This window comes from Scyliorhinus canicula, chromosome 2 (assembly GCF_902713615.1).
Source record: "Scyliorhinus canicula chromosome 2, sScyCan1.1, whole genome shotgun sequence".
NCBI lineage: Eukaryota > Metazoa > Chordata > Chondrichthyes > Carcharhiniformes > Scyliorhinidae > Scyliorhinus > Scyliorhinus canicula.
This window is the reverse complement of record NC_052147.1, coordinates 212839171-212854736: the sequence shown is the minus strand read 5'-3', so window position 1 is coordinate 212854736 and position 15566 is coordinate 212839171. Positions and strand designations below refer to the sequence as shown.

The window sequence follows — 15566 nt, the reverse complement described above, 5'->3', positions numbered from 1 at the left end:
TGTGGAATCTTCCGCACCTTCAGGGGCTAGGCCGGTGCTGGAGGGGTTGGCACTGTGACAACCGGTGCCGAAGCGCCGCCGCCGGCTGGAGCGAGTTGGCGCATGCGCAGGACTGCCAGCGTGTTCTGGTGCATGCGCAGAACCGCCGGTGTGTTTCCTGCGCATGTGCAGAGGGTTTCTTCTCCGCGCCGGCCATGGCGGAGCCTTACAGAGGCCGGCGCGGAGAGATAGAGTGACCCAACAGCACAGGCCCACCCGCAGATCGTTGTCCCCGATCGCGGTCTCAGCTACCGTGGTGGCCCCCTCCACCCCGGGGACCCCGCTAGACGGCCGACAAGCCAGGTCCCTCCGGGATGGACCATGTCCATTTCACGCCAGCAGGACTGGCCGAAAACCGGTGGCCGCTCGGCCCATCAGGGCCCGGAGAATTGCTGGGGGGCCGCTGCCAACGGCCCCCGACCAGCTCGGCACGATCCCCATCCCCGCCCGAAAACTGGCACCGGAGAATTTGGCAGCCAGCGTCGGAGCGGAGGGGCGGGATTTACACCGCCCCCCCGGTGATTCTCCAACCCGGTGGGGGGGCCGGGGAATCCCGCCCGAGGTGTCAACCTGGTGAAGCTACAACACAGGGCTACATGTGTGCCAAACTGCATAAGCAGCAAGTAATAGACTGAGCTAAGTGATTCCACAACAAATACATCAGATCTAAGCTCTGCAGTCATTTCACATCAAGCCATGGACGATGCACAATTAAACAACTCATTGAAGGAGCAGGCTCCACAAATATCCTCATCCCCAAAGGTGGAGGAACCCAGCACATCTGTGTAAAAGACAAGGCTGAAGCATTCACAACAATCTTCAGCCAGAAGTGTCGAGTGGATGATCCATCTCAGTCTCCTCCAGAGGTCCCCTGCATCATATATGTCAGTCTTCAGCCAATACGATTCACTCTATGTGATATCAAGAAATGGCTGAATGCACATTCTGCAAAGGCCATCGGCCCTGACAATATTCTGGCAATAGTACTGAAGACTTTTGATCCTGCATCCGAGCCAAACTGTTCCAATACAGCCACAACACTGGCATCTACCCGACAAGGTGGAAAATTGCCCAGGTATGTCCTGTACACAAGAAACAGCACAAATGCAACCCAGCCAATTACCGCCCTATCAGTCTACTCTGCATCATCAGCAAAGTGATGGAAGGAGTCATCAACAGTGCTGTCACGTGGCACTTACTCAGCAATAACCTGCTCACAGATGCTCAGTTTCGATTCCACCAGGGTCACTCAGCTCCTGACCTCATTACAGCCTTGGTTCAAACATGGACAAAAGAGCTGAATGCCAGAGGTGAGGTGATAGTGTTGAAGTGCAGCTTCCTTCAGTCTCTTCTGATATTAATAAGGAGGAAGTGGGAAGTACAATATATGCACTTTAGGCATAATATATGCACTTTGACATCAAGGCAGTATTTGACCGAATATGGCATCAATGAGCCCTGGCAAAACTGGAGTCAATGGGAATCAGCAGGTAAACTCTCTGCTGGTTGGAGTCATACCTGGCACAAAGGAAGGTGGTCGGAGCAATCATCTCAGCTTGAGAACCTCACTGCAGGAGTTCCTCAGGTCCAACCATCTTTAGCTGTTTCATCAATGACCTTCCTTCCATCATAAGGTCAGAAGTGGGGGTGTTTGTAGATGACTGCACAATGTTCAGCACCATTCACAACTCCTCAGATAATGAAGTAGTTCATGACCAAATGCAACAAGACCTGAACAATATCCAGGCTTGGTCTGACAAGTCGCAAATTACATTTGCACCACACAAGTGCCAGGCAATGACAAGAGAGGATCTAACATTTGCCCCTAGATATTCAATGGCATTACCATCGCCGAATACCCCACAATCAACATCCTGGGGGTTACCATTGATCAGAAACTGAACTGGACTAGCCATATTAATACTGTGGCTACCAGACCAGGACAAAGGCTAGGAATCCTATAGCGAATAACTCATTTCCTGACCCCCCAAATCCTGTCCATTTTCTACAAGGCACAAGTCACAAGTGTAATTGTATACTCTCCACTTGCCTGGATGAGTGCAGCTCCAACAACACTCAAGATGCTCAACATTATCCAGGACAAAGCAGCCCGCTTGATTGCTATCCCTTCCACAAATATTCAATCCCTCCACCACTGATGAACAGTGCCATATGTACATTGACAAGATTCACTGCAGGCTCCAAGGCTCCTTAAGCAGCACCTTCCAAACCCACAACCACTCCATCTAGAAGGACAAGAGCAGCAGATACCTGGGAACCCCACCGCCTAGAGGTTCCCCTCCAAGTTACTCACCAGCCCGACTTGGAAATATATCACCATTACTTCATCGTGGTTGAGTCAAAATCTTGGAACTCCCTCCCTTACAGCACTGTTACTGTGCCTACACCTCAGGGACTGCAGCAGTTCAAGAAGGCAATTCACCACCACCTTCTGAAGGGCAACTAGGGATGGGCAGTAAATACTGGCTTAACCAGCAATGCCCATATACCATAAATGAATTTTCCAAAATTCCAGATTCCACAAACCTAACCCATGAAAAAATTTGCATTCCCGAGGGTCATCACCCCCAGAAACGTTCAGAGGCAACATAGAGGTTGCGGAGGATGGCTGGGTGAGAAGTCCTGCTCCAACATTAATAGCTCCCTTTGCCAGTTCAAATGACAGTTCCAATGAGTTTATCCACATTTTACACACAATCATTTCCACTTTTAACAATCTCAAAGGGTACCTAACCTGACCTCTCCCAAAACTGTCTTGGAACCATATCCAAGAGGGTAGCTTACATCTCTACAAATGTACCCTACCTCTCCAAAGATCTTCAATAAGTTTATATCTTCTACTACCATGCCGAAAGTACATATCTCATACTTTCCACTTCCTCCTTATTAATATCAGATCAGACTGAAGGAAGCTGCACTTCAACATTGTCAGCTGCTATTCTGAATCATGGATGTGCAAAGTTTGACTTGTTCCCCATCCATTATCCACCTGCAAAAATGATGGGGGCCAGGTTTGCGAACTACCGGATTCAGCCTAAACCTTTGCAGTTGTCTAACAGGTTTGAGGTCAATTCAGCTTATTTGGATGAGGGTGAGGGTGCAAGGTGGATGAGCTGACTGAACATGACTCTCTGGTACAGAAAGTCATTCAAGTGTCATCTAGTCATCGAGTTTTACATCACAGAAAGAGGCCCTTTGGCCCATCATGTCTGATGGTCAATCCCATTTTCCATCACTTGGTCTGTAGCCTTGTATGCTTTGGCATTTCAAGTGCTCATCTAAATGCTTCTTCAATGTTGTGAGGATTCCCCCTCTGCCACCCTTTCAGGCAGCAGTTCCAAATTTCCACCACCCTCTGGGTGAAAAAGTATTTTCTCTAAATGTCCTGCTTCTTACCATAAATCTATGCCTGCTGGTTGTTGACCAGGATCAAAGTTTCTTCCTATCTATCCTATCTATATCCCTCACAATTCTGTACACCTCAATGAGGCCTTTTCTGCTCTAAGGGAAAACAACCCCAGCCTATCCAGCCTCTCTTCATAGCCGAAAAGCTCCAGCCCAGACAACATTCTGGTGAATCTCCTCTGAACCCTTTCTAGTACAATCATATCCTTCATATCCTTCCTACAATGTGGCAATCAGAGCTGCACACAATGCTCTAGATGCTGCCTAGCAAGTGTTTTATACATCTCTATCATAACCTCCCTGCTCTTATGATAGTTTCACGGGTTGGCGCAACATCGAGGGCCGAAGGGCCCGTACTGCGCTGTAATGTTCTATGTTCTATGTTATATATAACAACAAGAATTCCATATCCCTTCTTATCTCTTATCTATCTGTCCTGCTGCCTTCAAGGACCTTTGGACTAGTAGCCAAGGTCCCTCTGGTCCTCTGTACTTCGTAGCATCACACAATTCATTATACATTTTCTGGCTTTGTTAGTCCTCCCAACTTGCATAACCTCACACTTTTCAGGGTTAAATTCCATTTGCCACTGGGTGAGTCACAGACTAGCATTCTAAACGTAAATAAGAGCAATTATGATGACATGAAAGCAGAAAACATTAAAGGAGCTATTTCAGGATACACAGAATAGTTCTGTTCCATCGAGAAAGAAAAATTCCAATGAGAGGACCCACCATCTGGATTTGGATTGGTTTATTGTCATGTGTACTGAGGTACAGTGAAAAGTATTGTTCTGCGGTGTTAATAAACTATCTGTGGTTAACAAAAGAAAAATTTAAATAATACTAAATGTAAACAAAAAGTATATCATTGCAAAATGAGAAGTGGCAATTCAGAAGTTTGGGCAGAATATAAAGATCAGTAAAGAATGATGAAAAGATTCATAGATCATAGAATTTACAGTGCAGAAGGAGGACATTCGGCCAATCGAGTCTGCACCGGCTCTTGGAAAGAGCACCCTACCCAAGCCCACACCTCCACCCTATTCCCATAACCCAGTAACCCTACCCAACACTAAGGGCAATTTTGGACACTAAGGGCAATTTTTCGCATGATCAATCCACCTAACCTGCACATCTTTGGACAGTGGGAGGAAACCAGAGCACTCGGAGGAAACCCATGCACAGACAGTGACCCAAGGCAGGAATCGAACCTGGGACCCTGGAGCTGTGAAGCAATTGTGCTAACCACTATGCTACCGTGCTGCCCTAATTAATAAGGAGGGAAGAAATAAAGGGGAAGCATGGTGGCACAGTGGTCAACATTGCTGCCTCAAGTGCCGAGGTCACAGGTTTGATCCCGGTTCTGGGTCACTGTCCGTGTGGAGTTTGCGCATTCTCCTCATTTGCGTGGGTATTGCCCCCGCAACCCAAAGTTGTGCAGGGTAGGTGGATTGGCAATGCTAAATTGCCCCTTTATTGGAAAAAATGAATTGGGTACTCTAAATTTTGAAAAAAAGAAGGGAAGAAATAGAATACGAGAGAGCGCTAGCTAGAAATGTAAACTTGGATTGTAATAATTTCTATTGATATTTAAACAGGGTAAGAGTTAATAAAGTTGGTCCTACAGAAAATGAGTCTGGGGAATTAATAATGGAAAATAAAGAGGTGGCGGATGAATTGAACAGGTATTTTGCATCAGTTTTCATTTTAGAGAATACAAAGAACATTCCAGAAATAGCTGTAAATTGGGAAATGAAAGGGAGGGAGGAACTCAAGAAAATTACAATCACCAAGGAAGTGGTACAGAGCAAGTTGTTGGAGCTTTGGGCTGAAAAATATCTGGGTCCTGATGGACTTCATTTTAGGATACTAAACACAATCTCTAGTGAGATGGTTGATGCATTGGTTTTAATTTTCCAAAATTCCTTAGATTCGGGAGAGGTTCCATTAGATTAGAAATAGCAAATGGGTTCGATCCTGGCTCTAGGTCACTGGCCTTGGGGAGTTTGCACATTCTCCCTGTGTTTGCGTGGGTTTCACCCCACAACCCAAAGCTGTGCAGGGTAGGTGGATTCGCCACGCCAAATTGCCCCCTTAATTGGAAAAAATTGTGTACTCTAAATTTAAAAAAAAAGAAATAGCAAATGTAACTCGTTTATTCAAAAAGGGAGGGAGACAGAAAGCAGGACATCACATGTCTGTTAGCTTATCATCTGTCATAGGGAACATTTTCGAGGCTATTATTAAAGATGTTATGGCAGGTACTTAAAAAAATTCAAGGCAATCAGGCAGAGTCAACATGGTTTTGTGAAAGAAAAAACGTTTCACCAATTTATTGGAGTTCTTTGAAGGACTAACATGTGCTGCGGATAAAAGGAAACTAGTGGATGTACTGTACTTAGATTCCCAGAAGATGTTTGATAAGATGTTAAATTGAAGTTTCTTGTGGAATAAAAAGCTCATGGTGTAATAGGTAACATATTGCATAGATAGCAGATTGGTTAGCTATTGAGAAAGAGAGTAGCTAATGAGGGGACTGAAGGTGTGGCTGCTGAATTTTCTGAAGACACAAAGCTAGGTAGAAAAGTAAGTCATAACGAGGACAGAAGAAGGCTACAAAGGGACATAGGGTGGTGAACTGAGTGGGCAAAGATCTGGCAAATGGTGTATAATGTGGGAAAATGTGAAATTGCCCATTTTGACAGGAAGAACAAAAAAGAAGCATATTGGGCGCGATTCAAATAAATGGGAACAAAGTCCCATTGTGAGCACTTTTAGCTGCATGTTTCCTGGCACTCGCAGCGCCGAAAAACACATAGCTATACAACGCCATTCGCACAAAATAAGGGGCCTCAGCAGAGAATACGGGGCTAAGGTCGCACATAGCCCTGTTTTCTACACTGAGGAGCTCCACTCACTGGAACCCCTTAGTGTAGCGAGAGATTGGGTCATTATTTTTAAATTGTGTCCCCTTCTCCAAAGCCCCCGCTGTGATTCCCGAACCCACTCCAAGCCCCAACACACGATGGGAGGGTCACCGTCCCCACCCATCCCCCCACCCACACTTCCCCCAACAGCCCCGCCGTGCATCCCACCCAACACCCACGCAGGGCAGCCCTGGCCCGATCACCAGCACACAGAAAATGCCAGCTTGGTTCCTTGGCAGTGCCAACCTGACACCCACCCTGCCAGTGCCCCTGCTAGCTTGTATTGCCACCTAGGAAGTGCCAGGATGGCACCTAGGTAGCACTGCCAGGGTGCCAGACTGGGAGTGCCAGGGTGCATGCTGGCACCAGCAATGCCAGGTTACTATCCTGCATGATTCTGGGGCCTCGATCCCCTGGGAAACCCCCACGAATGCTATTCAGTCTGGATCCCTGTGCTGAGCGGTGCTCACCCGAGGTCTCTGAGGCGAAGGGGATAGATCCCAACGCTTCAGGTAACTCAGGCATCTGCGCATTAAAGTGAGGCTAGCTGTCTCGATCTAATATGCAAGTTAGCTAAAACGTGATCCTGCCCATTTCCATCACAACGTCTCGCAAGATCGCATTAGATCTTGAGAGGCATTGTGAGCTGGGTAGATTCCTGGACCAGCGTCCTCCGGCTTTTATCGGCCATGCTGCACTGCAGTTAGATTCTTTTCAGGTGCAGCATAGATGTTGGATAGCACCCATTTTCTAAGTGGCGAGAGATTGCAGAGTTTGCAGAGGGATCTGGGTGTTCTCGTGCATGAATCACAAAAGGCTAGTATGCAGTTACAGCAAATAATTAGGACAGCTAATAGAATGTTATTGATTATTGCAAGAGAATTTAATTCAAAACTTGAGAAGTTATGCTTCAATTGTGCAGAGGATTGGCGAGAACACATCTGAAGTACTGTGCACAGTACTGGTCTCCTTGTTTAATGTAGGATGTAGGTAAATTAGAAGCAGTTCCTGAACTAATAACAGGAATGGAGGGACTATCTTATGAGGGGAAGTTGAACAAGTTAAGCATGTATCCACTGGAGTTTAGAAGAGTAAGATGTGAGTTTATTGAAACCTTTAAGATCCTGAGGGGTCTCAACAGGTTGGATATTGGAAAGGCCGAAGCCTTTGTCTTTGGTCCCCCACTCAGACTCTGTTCCCCAGTTACTGACTCCAGCCCACTCCTTGACAACACTCTGAGGATGAAGCAGTCTGTTCACAATGTCACATCTGACACTGGGTGAGCTGTCAATCACATATCTGTGCTGCCAATAAGACTGACCATTTTCACCTCCAGAATATTCCCTGTCTTCAACACTGTCTCAGGTCATCTATTGCTTAAACTGTCACCCATGCCTATATTACCTCTAGATTTGACTGCTCCTACCCATATCTAGTCTGCTTCCCACATTCAATCTTCCATAAACTTGATGTTATCCAAACCTTTGCTACCAGGTCCAAATACATGCTAAATCTAGTTCACCGACCACTTTGCTGATCGCTGACTGTACTGACTCCCGGTTAAGCAATGCTTTCAGTGCAAAATTCTCATCCTGTTTTCAAATCCTTCCATGGCTTCATCCCCTCCCTATCACTGCAATCTCCTCCAGCTCTAAAACCCTCCGGATATCAGCTGGAGCTCCCTGCCTCTTTAGCTTCCTTTCCTCCTTTAGCCACTGCATAAAAACTGCCCATTGACCACGTCTTTGTTGGTCTTCCTTAATATTGCCCCATGTGGATGGATATATTTTGCTCTATGACGGAGGGGTTTTTCCACCAGCGGGGTGGATTGAATAGGAAACCCTATTGACAGCAGCAGACCAGAAGATCCATGACCGGTTAATGGTGGGCCGCTTCCCACACCGAGAAACACGTCATGGGGGGGGGGGGGGGGGGGGGGGGGGGGGGGGGCATAAAATTCCCCTTAATGTATATAAATGTTAATTGTTGTTTTGGTGGTGGTGATCACATGCCTGTATATGTTGATGGAATGGAAGCCCTTCTTGTTCACATAAGTAATCACATTGATGCTTGAGTGTTAAAAAGTGTGAAGATGCTTCAGTGTTATAAATGAGATATTACTGCAATATTCAATTTGTTATTTGCATACTGTGTTTTTCACTATGAATAGAAACACATTAAACAGTCTTATTTATAGCCCGCTGTGTCCAGTAAGAAGCAGTGTCCGTGGGGAGTATTGGTTGGAGACAGGGTGACAAAGTAGAAAAATCACCAGATGGGATGCATCCTGGATTATTATTGAGGGATGTTAAGGGTGGAAACTGCTGAGGATATGGCCAAGTTCTCCAATCCTCCTTAAATAAGGGGGTGGCTCTAAAGGGCTGGATTGGAAATGTTACACATTGTCCAAAAACCTGGCAATTACAGCCCAGTCAGCCTAAAATTGGTTGTGGCTAAAATTTTTAAGACAATGAACTGTGACAAAATGAATTGGTATCTGGAAAAGTATGGATTAATAATTGATTTATTAAAAGTAAATCAATTTTGCCGCAGTTGATTGAGTTCTTTGCTGTAATAACACAGGGGGAGGTTGATGAGAATGGAGTAATTGATGTTGTTTGCATGGAGTCTCAAGACATTTTTGATAAAGTACCAGATAATAGGCTTGTTTGCAAAGTTAAAACCCATGGGAGTAGAGGGAATGGAGGTGGATACAAAATTGGCTAAAATATGAAAAACAGATGCTGTTTTTCAGATTGTCGGGAAGTGGTGTTCCACAAACATTGGTACTTGGACTACTGCTCGCTCTTTTTCAGCTTTTCTCACATTACATGGACCACAATGTTGGCTGATTATCCTGTGCCATCTCCATTCCTAACAATCATCATTTGATTTGTCAGCTGGTTTTACAACCAAATGCCCTTCCTGCCACTAATCCTCGCCAATTATATAGTCCGGGGACTGGCACTGATACACAATGGCTTGTGTGCACCAGTAACCGGGTTTCTTCCATGACCAACAATCCTTAAGGGGGTGGTAAACGTGGCGCATTCTGGTTCAGAGGCAAGAATGCTACTGCCTGATCCAGATAGTGTTCCGTTACTAGGACCACTGCTCTTTTTGATATGTATTAATAACCTGGACATAAGTGCGCAGAGCATAATTTCATAGTTTGCAGAGAACACAAATCCCAGAAATATAATAAATAAGACACACTGGTGAAAGGAGCAGACACCTGGCACATGGAATTCAACACACAGGAAGGAATGTGAAGTGAAAACATTTGTAGGAGCAAGAGGCAAAACAAACTGATGAGACAGTATTAAATACATTGCAGGAACAGAGACCCAGAGAATGTATGTACACCTGGGTTCAAGATACAGGGGGATTGGATTGGATTTGTTTATTGTCACGTATGCTGAGGTATAGTGAAAGTATTTTTCTGCACACAGTCCAGACAGATCATTCCATACATGAAAAAAAACATCGGGCAAACATAAATACATAGACACAGGCATCGCATGAAGCATACAGGAGTGCAGTACCATTCAGTAAAGATGTGTGAAGAGATCAGATCAGTTCATCAGAGATGTGATAAAGGGTCATCTGGACTCGAAACGTTAATTATTTTCTCTCCTTACAGCTGCTGCCAGACCTTCTGAGATTTTCCAGCATTTTCTCTTTGGGTTTCAGTCCATTAGAGGGTCATTTAGGAGTCTGGTAACAGCGGGGAAGAGGCTGTTTTTGAATCTGTTGGTGCATGTTCTGAGACTCTTGCCCGATGGAAGAAGTTGGAAGAGTGAGTAAGCCGGGTGGGAGGGGTCTTTGATTATTGCTGCCCGCTTTCCCAAGGCAGCAGAGGTATAGGTAGAGTCAATGGATGGGAGGAGGATTTGTGTGATGGACTGGGCTGTGTTCATGACTCTGTAGTTTCTTATGTTCTTGGGTTGAGCAGTTGCCATAATAGGCTATGGTGTCGCCAGTTAGGATGCTTTCTATGATGCATCTGTAAACATTGGTAAGAGTCAATGTGGACATGCCAAATTTCCTTAATTTCCTGAGAAAGTATAGGCGCTGTTGTACTTTCTTGGCCGTAGCATCGACATAGATTGACCAGGATAGATTGTTGGTGATGTGCACGCCTAGGAATTTGAAGCTGTCAACCATCTTCACGTCGGCACCATTGATGCAGACAGGGGTGTGTACGATACTTTGCTTCCTGAAGTCAAAAGTCAATGACCAGCTCTTTAGTTCTGCTGACATTGAGGGAGAGATTGTTGTCGTTACACCACACCTCTAGGTTCTCTATCTTCCTTCTGTACTCTGACTCTGCAACGTTGTTCGAGATCTGACACATTACAGTCGTGTCATCAGCAAACTTGTAGATAGAGTTGGAGCCAAATTTTGACACACAGTCGTGTGTGTATTGGGAATATAGTAGGGGTCTAATTGCGCAGCCTTGCAGGGCCCCGGTATTGAGGACTATTGTAGAGGAGGTGTTGTTGTTTATCCTCACTGATTGTGGTCTATGGGTCAGAAAATCGAAGATCCAGTTGCAGAGGGAGGAGCCAAGTCCTAGGTTTTGGAGCTTTGATATGAGCTTGGCTGGGATTATGGGGTTGAAGGTGGAGCTGTAGTCAATGAATAGGAGTCTGATGTAGGAGTTAGGAGGGTAATGGACAAATTTGGCCTTGAAAGTCCCAGAAAGCCTGGGAAAATACTATCATGGGAGTGCCCAATGATGAAAGCTGCCCATGTATATGGAAGAGATATACTCTGTGAGGTGTTGATTCTCCAGACTCTTTCTCTGCCATGATTGCTGCTGATAAGCTCACTAGTAAGACCTTTCACTAAGAGTGCCTGTGGGGCTGGCACTGGTAGAAGCTGTGAATGATGTGGAGATGCCAGCTTTGGACTGGGATGAGCACAGTAAGAAGTCTTACAACACCAGGTTAAAGTCCAACAGGTTTGTTTCAAATCACTAGCTTTCGGAGCACTGCTCCTTCCTCATGTGAATGCCTGAGGAAGGAGCAGTGCTCCGAGAGCCAGTGATTTGAAATAAACCTGTTGGGCTTTAACCTGGTGTTGTAAGACTTCTTACAGAAGCTGTGAAGGGGAGAGAGGCTGTTAAAGGAAGAGGGGCTGCGATGTGGAGTGGAGTGAGCATCCAGGGTGGAGGGGAGGTGGGGGAGGGGCAGAAGATCTGAAGGGGAGAGAGGTTGTGTGTGAATAAAGGCTGCAGAGGAGAGAAAGGCTGCGGAGAGGGATGAGTGAGGCTGTGTGTGTGTGTGTGTGGGGGGGGGGGGGGGGTGGGGGGGGGGGGGGGAGGCGGGCTGTGAAGGGAGAGAGAGCAGTTTTAAACTTGTCAATAAAAAAATACACTCAGCTAACTGGGAGCCACAGGAACTTGAAGTCACTGAGCTAGTTAATTCCTGACAAATGAATGTGAAGTCTCTAGCTTAAGACTGCATAAATTCAGGAGCTACTCAATGAGTAGGGCAGCAGGGTAGCATGGTGGTTAGCATAAATGCTTCACAGCTCCAGGGTCCCAGGTTCGATTCCCGGCTGGGTCACTGTCTGTGTGGAGTCTGCACGTCCTCCCCCTGTGTGCGTGTGTTTCCTCCGGGTGCTCCGGTTTCCTCCCACAGTCCAAAGATGTGCGGGTTAGGTGGATTGGCCATGCTAAATTGCCCGTAGTGTCCTAATAAAAGTAAGGTTAAGGGGGGGGGTTGTTGGGTTACGGGTATAGGGTGGATACGTGGGTTTGAGTAGGGTGATCATGGCTCGGCACAACATTGAGGGCCAAAGGGCCTGTTCTGTGCTGTACTGTTCTATTCTAATGGAGAAATATTATCGTGAATGAAATTATAATTCGGATAATTTAATACTGAACAGTTTTATTTCATAAGTAATATTTGCATTTATATGTTGTCACATCTCAAAGTGTTTCAGATACTGTGGACTATATGAAGTGCAGTGACTGTGTTAAAGACAAACGTGTAACATTTTGCATATGGTAAGATCCAAAAGAGTAATGAATGACTTACATTTTAATCGTGATTTTTATAACCTTAGGACATCCCAAAGTACTTTACAGTCAAATAAATACTTTGGAATATAGTCACTGTGGTAATCAAGGAAATATAATGAGTAAATGATCAACTAATTTAGGGGACTAGCGAGCATAATCTTAAAAATAGAACCAGAGCTTTCAGGAGAATATTTATGAAACACCTATTCACACAAAGGGGAGTAGAAGTTTTGAAATTTCTTCCACAAACACCAATTGTTGCCAGATCAATATCAATGTTAGATTAATTGTTAAATTTAAATCTAAGATTGAGCTGTGAGATGTGGTAAAACAAAAAGGTAGTAACTGCCTGGTAGAAATCTGACAGATTTGTATATATGCAAGAAAATGCACTAGCTGTGATTTTGTCAGTCCATGGAATGAATGTCTCAGAGTGATCACTTATTTTGAAAAAATAAATTGCCGCTAATTTTGCCTGGTCCTTTTTTGGTGTCAATTTAAATACCATGGTGTCCAGGAAACTGATGCTTTCCTTGTGTGTTGTGGCTTTAAGTTTAACGGGGGAATGATGATTATTGAGGATGTTGATGATTTTTTTCTAATTCTGCCTCTGCTTGAGTCCAAATGCCTCATAATGTCAGCACAAATACAAAGAGAATGCCACTATGTGACTTCCCCCTCTAATAAAGAAGTTGGGGAAAATGAAAAAGGAACCCCCGACTAGCCCTCAAAAATTAAAAAAAAGTTGCCCTTGAGAAAATCTCAAGAAGAGCCCTCAGAAAGGTTATTTTGACCTCCGATGCATACAAATCTTTGAAGGTAGAATTGAGAAGGCTGTTAAAAAACTATTCAGTGGGCGGGATTCTCTCACCTCGGGGCTGGAAAATCGCCGGGATGGGCGCGAATCGCGCCATGCCGCCCCGACGCCGGACCACCGATTCTCCAGAGAGTGGAGAATCAACGCCATTGGCGCTGGTGCTGTCGGCGTGGCGCTGGTCGGGGGCCGCTTTTTGGGGCCCCCCCCCCCCCCCCCCGGCGATTCTCTGCCCGGGATGGGCCGAGCGGCCACGCAAAAAAAGCCGAGGCCCACCAACGCCATTCACACCTGCTCTTATCCGGCGGGACCTCGGCGTGGATGCATCCATGGGTGGCCTGGTCGGGGGGGGGGGGAGGGGGGCGGGGGTGTCCGACCCCGGGGGGGGGGGGGGGGGCTCCGCTGTGGCCTGGCCGTCGATCGGGGCCTACCGATTGGTGGGCCAGCCTCTCGGGCTGCGCCAGCCCCTGTAGCCCTACGCCATGTTGCGTCGGGGCCGGCGCGGAGAAGAGAGCCACTGTACATTCGTGCATTGGCGTCATCTCCACTGTGCATCGCAGACCAGCAGCATCCATCTGACACCGGGGATCAGCAGCTGGAGCGGCGTGGGTCGCTCCAGTGCCCTGCTGGCCCCCTGTAGGGGTCAGAATCGCTGCTCCTGAGGCCATGCTCACGGCGTCGAGAAACACAACGGCGTTTACGACGGTGTCAACACTTCGCCTCAGGATCAGAGAATCCCGCCCAGGATTCTTGGTTTTATTATTGAAGGCATAACGTACAAAAGTAAGGACATTATGCCAACACTTTATAAAACAGTCTTTAGAATGCAGTTGGTTTATTGTGTTCAATTCTGCATATCATATTTTAAGGATGTCAATAGATGGTGCAGAAGAGATTCACTAGAATGGTACCAGGAATGGGGAACTTCAGTTATTTGGATGAACTGGAGAAGCAGGGGTTGTTATCCCAGCAAATAAGGTTAAGTGGAGGTGTTAGAAGTGTTGAAAATTATGAAGAGTTTTGATTCACTAAATGGGGAGGAACTGTTTCCATAGCATAAGGGTAGATAGTCAGAAAACATAGCATGTGATTGTGAAAAGAACAGGGGAGGTGGGACATTTCATCTAGGAAGCAAGTTGTTATGACCTGGAACACACTGTGTGCGCGTTGGTGAAAGCAGATTTGATAATAATTTTCAGTAGGGAATTGGATAAGTACTTGAAGGAATAATATAACAGGACGAATGTGAAGTGAGAAAAAACATTTTCACATAAAAAGTGGTTTGGGTCTGGAATGCAGTGACTGGAAGTGTGTTGGAGGCAGGTTCAATCCAGGCATGCAAGAGGGCATTAGATGATTATCTGAACAGAAATAATGTGCAGGGTATGGGGAAAACACAGGGGAATGGCACTAAGCCATGATGCTTGTTTGGAGAGCCGGTGCAGACACGATGGACCAAATGGCCTCCTTCTACATGTTAACAATTCGGTAATTCTGTTATGCGGAAAGAGCTGTTGACTGGGGGTAACTGGATCGTTCTATCAAAGCATCAGCATGGGCACAGTAGACTGAATGGCCCCCTTCTCTGCTGTATCATTTTAAAATGATACAGCATGGGTGGCACGGTAGCACATTGGTTAGCATTGTTACTTCACAAATCCAGGGTCCCAGGTTCGTATCCAGGCTTGAGTCACTGTGCGAAGTCTGCACGTTCTCTCTGTGTCTGCCTGGGTTTCCTCCGGGTGCTCTGGTTTCCTCCCACTGTCCAAAGATGTGCAGGTTAGGTGGATTGGCCATGCTAAATTGTCCTTAGTGTCCAAAAATGTTAGGTGGGGTTACTTGGTTCCAGGGATAGGGTGGAGGTGTAGGCTTAGGTAGGATGCTCTTTCCAGGGGCCGGTGCAGACTCAATGGGCCGAATGGCCTCCTTCTGCACTGTAAATTCTACAATTCTATAATAAAATTCTCTATTGTAACTGTGATATCAATTTTGTTTAAATTCCTAAAGTACTGTTACTTTTATGACCAAAGAGAGGCAAATTATACCATTGTTCTCTTTCTTTTTAAAACTCATGCTTAGATTTTAAAAAGTTCTTGATTAAAAGCCTTTAAAAGAAATGAAGTTTACACGTTTTATTCTCTGTCACATTTATCACTTGCTGAAAAGGAATAAATCCTAATTCATAATTGAGAAGAAAGGATGGAATTTGCAACAGTCAACTTCAAACTCCTTTACATTAGCTTATGATATTTAACATTCATCGCATAGTTTGTTTCACAATGGAGAAATTCACATATCCTGTGCCAGAGGTTAAAACAACATAGTAT

The 15566-nt window shown here is 45.7% G+C and overlaps 1 protein-coding gene across 3 annotated transcripts in view; it reads right to left on the bottom strand.

Moving 5' to 3' along the window:
• Positions 1 to 15566, bottom strand: part of LOC119961939 (myosin light chain kinase, smooth muscle-like) — a 552422-nt gene that overhangs the window by 125092 nt on the left and 411764 nt on the right. The gene's annotated exons all lie outside the window — the stretch shown is intronic.